Genomic DNA, 9,751 nt, shown 5'->3' with positions numbered 1-9,751 from the left:
AAAACGCCAGAAATTGGGTGGAAGGCTGGCGCTGAACGCCCAACCCATGCTCAGGACTAGCGTTCAATGCCAGAAACAAGCAAGGAACTGGCGTTGAACGCCCAAAGGAAGCACAGTTCTGGCGTTCAGACGCCAGGAACAGATGAGGAGTTGGTGTCTAACGCCACTCCAGCTTCCAACCCTGGCTTTCAAATGCCAGTGAGGGATCAGACACCTGCAAGTGCTGATAATAAATCCCTCAAGAAGGCTTCTCAACCTACCTCTGTAGGAAATAAACCTGCAACAACTAAGGTTGAGGAATACAAAGCCAAGATGCCTTATCCTCAAAAACTCCGCAAAGAGGAGCAGGATAAGCAATTTGCCCGCTTTGCAGACTATCTCAGGACTCTTGAAATAAAGATTCTGTTTGCAGAGGCACTTGAGCAAATACCCTCTTATGCCAAGTTCATGAAAGATATCTTGAGTCATAAGAAGGATTGGAGAGAAACTGAAAGAGTTCTCCTCACTGAAGAATGCAGTGCAGTCATTCTGAAAAGCTTCCCAGAAAAGCTTAAAGATCCCGGGAGCTTTATGATACCATGCATATTAGAGGGTAACTGCACCAAGACAGCTCTATGTGATCTTAGGGCAAGCATCAACCTAATCCCTGCATCCACTATCAGAAAGCTTGGCTAGGGGTGGCAGTGGGGCGGGTAGGGGCGGGTTTTTGCCCTACCCGACCCCGCCCCGCCGTCCTGTCACTCATATACTACCCGCCCCGTTACTACCCGCGGGTAGTAAACTGTAGTACCCTAACCCGCCCCTGCGGGTACCCGCCCCGCCCCTACCCGCCCCTGTAAAATTAAATAACATTTTAATTTTTACATATTCATATATAAATTAAGACAAAAACTAAAAATTCATGCATAAATTAAAATACAAACATAAGATTTATACAATGTTAATAACTTAAAATTAAAAAAAGCTAATGTTTGATCATTATAAATTTAACACTATTATAAAAAAATTACAACATTAATATAAAAGAGTATTCGATCTTTATTTTTGATCATTTTCCACCATTCTTGTCCTCAAAAGACAATGACAATCAAGGCATACTTTCCAATCCTTTCTTAAAGGATTCTTCTTACTCATCAAGAGGTATCATCACAATCTCAAAGCTCTCTTCATCTGACCTTAACTTGTCATAAAACTCCACCAGACCGAAAGTAAAGTCAGTGCATCTTTCATATGAACTCGATGAGAAATAAAGCGCAACCATCTTGCTCTTGAATTCAAAAATAGCTATTTGAATGAATGAATAAATATACACACAATCACATTTGGAAACTGCTAGATATGTTTTAGTTTACAAGTTAATTAATTAGTAGCTTACTTTATTTCCATAATAAGAAATCACAAAGTCACCAGAAGGAGATAGCAAGAGAGATTTCAAGGATTGATTCCTCTTAGCTTCCTCTTCAAGATTCTTCAATTCTTGAATCTTTGCTAATGTAAAAGTTGGAAGCACTTTGAAAACTTTACAAAGAAGCATTATAGCATAGGTAAGTATTAGATTGTAAATACTAGTATAAACTATAGAAGTACTAAATTTTTATTTTCTGTTGATCTAAAGCATGAATATGATAGCCTCATTCTCAATCTAACATATATAACTAGTTGCAACATGCCAACATCATGAAAAATACTAGAGCCGATAACAATTTAAAATGAAAAATAAAGAACTGCAATCAAACACATATAAACAAAATTGTAATTACAATGTCTCTTATTCTCATTCAAAATAAAAAATTAAAAAACTGCAATTAGACACATAAAAGCAAAATTACAATCACAATTCACAGAGTCTCAAATGCTCAATCAAAATGAAAAATGAAAAACTACCATCAGAGACACAAACAAATTACAATCAAACAGAGTAACTCTCGATCAACAAATTTACAACAAAATTCTCAATTAAACACATATAAACCCACTTCAGCACATACATTTACAAAATTGAATAAAAAATTGTAAAACTTACAGTCACAGACTCAGAGAGACAAAGAGAAGGGGCTCCAGTGACAGGCTCACATGCAACGGCGATGGCCAAGTTCACAGTGACGGTAACCAAGACATGAATCTGTGGAAGAACAAAAAAGAACTTAGATCTCACAATATGATGGAGAGGGAGAGAGAGAAAGTGCGCACGAAAGAACAAGAGCGAGAGGAACTTACGGTCTTATGGAGCTAAAAACTGAGCAGCGATGGCAGGCTGGAGCTTCGGGCTAAGCGGCGAGGAGCTGCGCGCTGAGCGGCGACGGCAAGAAGCTGCGCGCTGAGCGGTGACAGCGAGGAGCTGAGGCGACAACGAGGAGTGGGCAACGACGGCGAGGAGTGGGCAACGACGGTGAGGGAATGAGAGGCTGAGCAGCGACGGCAAGGGGGGTGAGGGACTGAGCAATGGTGAAGAAGATTATGGTGTCTGAAGGTGATGGAGGCACAGAGAGAAAAACCCTAATCCCTAAATATATATATATATGCACTGCGGGGCGGGTTTACCCTGACTCCGAACCCGCCCCGCCCCGCTCAACTACCCGCCCCGACATAAATCCGCCCCGCTCCGGGTCGGGTTTAAACCCGCCCCGATCGGGTTGGGGCGGGTCGGGTACCCGCGGGTTCGGGTACTCCTGCCACCCCTAAGCTTGGCTTGACTGAAGAGGTCAAACCAACTGGGATCTGTCTTCAACTTGCTGACGGCTCCATTAAATACCCATCAGGCATAATTGAGGACATGATTGTCAAGGTTGGACCATTTGCCTTCCCTACTGACTTTGTAGTGCTGGAAATGGAAGAGCACAAGAGTGCAACTCTCATTCTAGGAAGACCATTCCTAGCAACTGGACGAACCCTCATTGACATCCAAAAAGGGGAGATAACCCTGAGAGTCAATGAGGATGAGTTTAAGTTGAATGTTGTCAAAGCTATGCAACATCCAGACACATCAGACGACTGCCTGGGCATTGATATTATTGACTCCCTGGTGGAAGAGGTCCATATAACTGAGAGTCTCGAATCAGAGCTAGAGGACATTTTTAAAGATGTTCAGCCTGATTTGGAGGAACCAGAGGAAATAAAAGAACCTCTGAAAACTCCTCAGGAAGAGGAGAAACCTCCTAAACCCGAGCTCAAACCACTACCACCATCCCTGAAATATGCATTTCTGGGAGAAGGTGACACTTTTTCTGTAATCATAAGCTCTGCTTTAGGGCCACAGGAAGAGAAAGCACTAATTCAGGTGCTAAGGACACACAAGACAGCTCTTGGGTAGTCCATAAGTGATCTTAAGGGCATTAGCCCAGCCCGATGCATGCACAATATCCTATTGGAGGATGATGCTAAGCCAGTGGTTCAACGACAGAGGCGGCTAAATCCCGCCATGAAGGAGGTGGTGCAGAAAGAGGTCACTAAGTTACTAGAGGCTGGGATTATCTATCCTATTTCTGATAGCCCCTGGGTGAGCCCTGTCCATGTTGTCCCTAAGAAGGGAGGAATGACAGTGGTTCATAATGAAAAGAATGAATTGGTTCCTACAAGAACAGTTACAGGGTGGCGTATGTGTATTGACTACAGAAGGCTCAATACAGCCACCAGGAAGGATCATTTTCCTTTACCATTCATAGACCAGATGCTAGAGAGACTAGCAGGTCATGAATATTACTGCTTTTTGGATGGTTATTCAGGTTACAACCAAATTGCAGTAGATCCTCAGGACCGAGAGAAAACAGCATTCACATGTCCTTCTGGAGTGTTTGCCTACAGAAGGATGCCTTTTGGTCTGTGTAATGCACCTGCAACCTTTCAGAGGTGCATGCTCTCTATCTTCTCTGATATGGTAGAGAAGTTTCTGGAAGTCTTCATGGATGACTTTTCAGTATTTGGTGACTCATTCAGCTCCTGCCTTAACCATTTAGCACTTGTTCTGAAAAGATGCCAAGAGACCAACCTAGTTTTAAATTGGGAAAAATGTCACTTTATGGTGACTGAAGGGATTGTCCTTGGGCATAAAATTTCAAACAAGGGAATAGAGGTAGATCAAGCTAAAGTTGAAGTAATTGAAAAATTACCACCACCTGCCAATGTTAAGGCAATCAGAAGCTTTCTGGGGCATGCAGGATTCTATAGGAGGTTTATAAAGGATTTTTCAAAAATTGCAAAACCTCTGAGCAATCTGCTAGCTGCTGACACGCTATTTGTGTTTGACACAAAGTGTCTGCAGGCGTTTGAGACCTTGAAAGCTAAGCTGGTCACAGCACCAGTTATTTCTGCACCAGACTGGACATTACCCTTCGAACTAATGTGTGATGCCAGTGACCATACCATTGGTGCAGTATTGGGACAGAGGCATAACAAGCTTCTGCATGTCATTTATTATGCTAGCAGTGTTTTAAATGATGCCCAGAAAAATTACACAACCACAGAAAAAGAATTACTTGCAGTGGTTTATGCCATTGACAAGTTTAGATCCTACTTAGTAGGATCAAAAGTGATTGTGTACACTGACCATGCTGCTCTTAAATATCTACTCACAAAGCAGGATTCAAAGCCAAGGCTCATAAGATGGGTGTTGCTTCTGCAAGAGTTTGATATAGAAATAAGAGACAGCAAAGGAACAGAGAATCAAGTAGCTGATCACCTGTCCCGGATAGAACCAGTAGTAGGAGCATCCCTCCCTCCTACTGAGATCTCTGAAACCTTTCCAGATGAGCAATTGTTTGCTATTCAGGAAGCTCTGTGGTTTGCAGACATTGTAAACTATAAGACACAAGGTTCTCCTTCTGTAACCATAGAGAGGAAGCATGAAAAGCTTCTCTCACTGCAGAGTCAACCAAATCCCCCACAGTCAAACTCCAAGTTTAGTGTTGGGAGGTCCCAACCTTGCTCTGATTATCTGTGAGGCTCCATGAGAGCTCACTGTCAAGCTATTGACATTAAAGAAGCGCTTGTTGGGAGGCAACCCAATGTTATTTAATTATATCTATTTATTTTCCATGGCTATTTTATGTTTTCTTTAGGTTGATGATCATGTGAAGTCACAAAAACAAATGGAAAATCAAAAATAGAATGAAAAACAGCATGAAAAATAGCACACCCTAGAGGAAGATCATTATGGCGTTTAAACGCCAGAAACAAGCATCTGTCTGGCGTTTAACGCCAGAAACAGGCTACATTTGGGCGTTTAACGCCAGAAACAGGCAGCAGTCTGGCGTTAAATGCCAGGATTGCACAGTAAGGGTATTTTGTACGCCTAATTGGAGCAGGGATGCTAAATCCTTGACCCACTGGATCTGTGGACCCCACAGGATCCCCACCTACCTCACCATTCAAATTCAAACCATTTCCCTCCCAAACCCACCCTTTCACACACTTCCATCTCCTCCATCTTCTCCACTTCTTTCTTCTTTTGCTCGAGGACGAGCAAACCTTCTAAGTTTGGTGTGGTAAAAGTATTACTTTTGTTTTTCCATAATTCAGTGGTAGAGTAATTGACTGCAGATCAAAGAGCTATGAGGAAAGAGCAACAAAGGCAAGGAAGAGACATAGAGGAGCTCAAGAGCACCATTGGTTCTTCAAGAAGAGGAAGATGCCACCCTCATTAAGGTGGACCCATTCCTTAATCTCCTTGTTCTTATTTTCCTGTTTTTCATTTACTATGCTTCATGTTTAATTATGTTTGTGTATTTACTATATGATCACTAGTACCTAAGTGTTTACGTCTTAAAGATATGAATGTCCTATGAATCCATCACCTTTCTTAAATGAAAATTGTTTTCTGAAAAAGAAAAAGAAGTACATGAATTTCGAATTTTAAAATAGTTTAATTATTTTGATGTGGTGGCAATACTTTTTGTTTTTTGAATGAATGCTTGAACAGTGCATATGTCTTTTGAATTTGTTGTTTATGAATGTTAAAATTGTTGGCTCTTGAAAGAATGATGAAAAAGGAGAAATGTTATTTGATAATCTGAAAAATCATAAAAATGATTCTTGAAGCAAGAAAAAGCAGTGAAGAACAAAGCTTGCAGAAAAAAATTGAGAAAAAAAAAGAGAAAAAGAAAAAGCAAGCAGAAAAAGCCAAAAGCTCTTTAAACCAAAAGGAAAGAGCAAAAAGCCAATAGCCCTTAAAATCAAAAGGCAAGGGTAATAAAAAGGATCCAAGGCTTTGAGCATCAGTGGATAGGAGGGCCTAAAGGAATAAAATCCTAGCCTTAGCGGCTAAACCAAGCTGTCCCTAACCATGTGCTTGTAGTGTGAAGGTGTCAAGTGAAAACTTGAGACTGAGCGGTTAAAGTCGAGGTCCAAAGCAAAAAACAGAGTGTGCTTAAGAACTCTGGACACCTCTAATTGGGGACTTTAGCAAAGCTGAGTCACAATCTGAAAAGGTTCACCCAGTTATGTGTCTGTGGCATGTATGTATCCAGTGGTAATACTGGAAAACAGAGTGCTTAGGGCCACGGCCAAGACTCATGAAGTAGCTGTGTTCAAGAATCAACATACTAAACTAGGAGAATCAATAACACTATCTAAATTCTGAGTTCCTATAGATGCCAATCACTCTGAACTTCAAAGGATAAAGTGAGATGCCAAAACTGTTCAGAAGCAAAAAGCTAATAGCCCCGCTCATCTAATTAACACTGATCTTCATAGATGTTTTTGGAATTCATTGTATATTCTCTTCTTTTTATCCTCCTTTGTTTTTAGTTGCTTGGGGACAAGCAACAATTTAAGTTTGGTGTTGTGATGAGCGGATAATTTATATGCTTTTTGGCATTATTTTTACTTAGTTTTTAGTATGATTTAGTTGGTTTTTAGTATATTTTTATTAGTTTTTAATTAAAAATCACATTTCTAGACTTTACTATGAGTTTGTGTGTTTTTCTGTGATTTCAGGTATTTTCTGGCTGAAATTGACGGAGCTGAGCAAAAATCTGATTCAGGCTGAAAAAGGACTGCTGATGCTGTTGGATTCTGACCTCCCTGCACTCAAAGTGGATTTTCTGGAGCTACAGAACTCCAAATTGTGCGCTCTCAATTGCGTTGGAAATTAGACATCCAGGGCTATCCAGCAATATATAATAGTCTATACTTTGCTCAAGGATAGACGACGTAAACTGGCGTTCAACGCCAGTTCCATGTTGCAGTCTGGCGTCCAGCGCCAGAAACAAGTTACAAGTTGGAGTTCAACGCCAGAAACAGGTTACAACCTGGCGTTGAATGCCCAAAACAGCCCAGGCACGTGAGAAGCTTAAGTCTCAGCCTCAGCACACACCAAGTGGGCCCCAGAAGTGGATTTCTACACCATCTATCATAGTTTGTTCATTTTCTGTAAACCTAGGTTACTAGTTTAGTATTTAAACAACTTTTAGAGGTCTATTTCGCACCTCATGAAATTTTAGATATGAACTTTGTACTCCTTGACGGCATGAGTCTCTAAACTCCATTGTTGGGGGTGAGGAGCTCTGCAGCGTCTTGATGAATTAATGCAATTATCTCTGTTTTCCATTCAAACACGCTTGTTCCTATCTAAGATGTTCATTCGCGCTTCACTATAAAGAAGGTGATGATCCGTGACACTCATCACCTTCCTCAATCCATGAACGTGTGCCTGACAACCACCTCCGTTCTACATCATATTGAATGAGTATCTCTTAGATTTCTTAATCAGAATCTTCGTGGTATAAGCTAGAATTGATGGTGGCATTCATGAGAATCCAGAAAGTCTAAACCTTGTCTGTGGTATTCCGAGTAGGATTCAAGGATTGAATGGCTGTGACAAGCTTCAAACTCGCGATTGTTGGGCGTAGTGACAGACGCAAAAGAATCAAGGGATTCTATTCTGACGTGATCGAGAACCAACAGATGATTAGCCGTGCTGTGACAGAGCATTCGGACCATTTTCACTGAGAGGACGGAAAGTAGCCATTGACAACGGTGACACCTTACATACAGCTTGCCATGGAAGGAGCCTTGCCTGTGTGGAGAGGAGTACAAGAGAAAAGCTGAAATAAAGAGGACAAAGCATCTCCAAAACCCCAACATATTCTCCATTATTGAGTAACAAGTATTTATTTTATGCCCCTTGACTTTTACAATTAAAACTAAGAATTATTATTGATATTATATCCTGACTAAGAGTTACAAGATAACCATAGCTTGCTTCAAGCCAACAATCTCCGTGGGATTCGACCCTTACTCACGTAAGGTATTACTTGGACGACCCAGTGCACTTGCTGGTTAGTTGTGTGGAATTACATAGTGTGAAGTAATTTTTGTGCACCAGTAGTCTGCTCTCATTTCTAATTCGAGTTCTTCAGTGCGCTTCTCCATTCTGACTTGACTTCCAAGTTACCTCTCTGACAAGACTTCTTTTCCTCAGAGTTCCACAATGTTTCCATTATTAATTCTAATTTGGGTCACTTGGAACTTCGTATCTTTTTAAATTGAACTGGTTCAAATTGTTCTAGCACCTCAGACGGCCCATCGTCTTCCAAATAAACTCCTTTAGGTTGATAACTCTCCTCTTACCGGTTGCCAAAGTAGTTTCCAAGAATACACAGCGTTCTCTTTTAAACTATCTAGGCTCACTCCGTTAGTATGCATAACTTTTATGTCGGCTTCTCGTAGTTAGAATCTTAAATCACCTTTTTCATTATCTCGACTATCAAACTCAGGGACTACGATACTTGATACTTCCAGTTTCAGATCAACACAAAGGCGTCTAGCACACTGTGAAATCCCACCTTCTCTTTGGCGTATAGTCTCGTTAATACCTTCGATAATTAGTTTGCTCCGATGGATGGAATGGACTTGGTCACTAGTTCCACGATTATCTAACAGCATCATCTTCTGTCCTAGACCTCGGAAATCTATTCTGAAATCAATGGCTATCCTTTCTCACCTTAAGTGTAAAACCTTCAATGGTTGCAGCATTTCGAACGGCTTCTGTTGGTTACTTTCTATTTTCTAACATGTCAACTACATAATCACTCGTGTCGCCATGTCATTTCATCAAGCCACCCAAAAATGTCTTCTTTGAACTCATGACACGTTTCGGTAATTACAGAGTGAATAAAAAATTCACTCTCGTAAGCTTCAGACAACAGTTCATGTGTCAACCTTTGACGTTAGGTACACTCACCTCTTCCTATACCTTCTATTTCGTCCCTTCATTCCTCCAAATCTCTTTCTTGTCTTCCTCCATCTCTCCTTGACTTTCTTGTTTAATAGACTTCAATATCCTCGATAGCTCCTTATCCTCCTTTGTTGTACAAGCAATACTCAGAGATTTCCTGCTCAGGCGTCCGTCATCGCTTCCCGAAGTTGTGTTCGCACGCATCCTAAACCCCCTTTTTGCAAGGCATCACAATCCTTTCACGTATTTTACTTAAGTTCAGGCATCATGAATACTGGCACTGATGTTAATCTTCCTTTCTAGGTCTGAACGCCTTCGTCGTATTTAGGTGTCCAACAAAAGGTACACCCTAAAGTGTTAACTTAACCGCAGGTAATATGGTCGTTAAGAATTAAGGCTCCAAAATTCTTCATAGTGCCACATGTGTTCAAAAGTCTTGCTCTAGGGAATTAATATTTTAATGGTTTCATCTAGGAGTTGTGTGCAACAAAAATTTCAGTACGACGTTCTGATTGACGAACGAGCAACACGAGGGATATTCACAAGAAACCAAAATAAAGTTTTATATACGATCAAATA

General features: G+C 40.9%; 1 long non-coding RNA gene across 1 annotated transcript; it reads right to left on the bottom strand.

Moving 5' to 3' along the window:
- Positions 1-857: 857 nt before the first annotated feature.
- LOC110271998 (uncharacterized) lies at positions 858-2,487 on the bottom strand. Its single transcript, XR_015900161.1, has 4 exons — positions 2,218-2,487; positions 2,024-2,122; positions 1,376-1,518; positions 858-1,284 (listed from the first exon to the last, which is right to left on the bottom strand). It is a non-coding gene; the product is annotated as an uncharacterized LOC110271998 (long non-coding RNA).
- Positions 2,488-9,751: the final 7,264 nt, after the last annotated feature.

The sequence above is a fragment of the Arachis ipaensis genome, chromosome B9 (assembly GCF_059453495.1).
Source record: "Arachis ipaensis isolate K30076 ecotype BB chromosome B9, ASM5945349v1, whole genome shotgun sequence".
NCBI classification, from domain to species: domain Eukaryota; kingdom Viridiplantae; phylum Streptophyta; class Magnoliopsida; order Fabales; family Fabaceae; genus Arachis; species Arachis ipaensis.
This window is presented reverse-complemented; position numbering and strand designations above follow the sequence as displayed.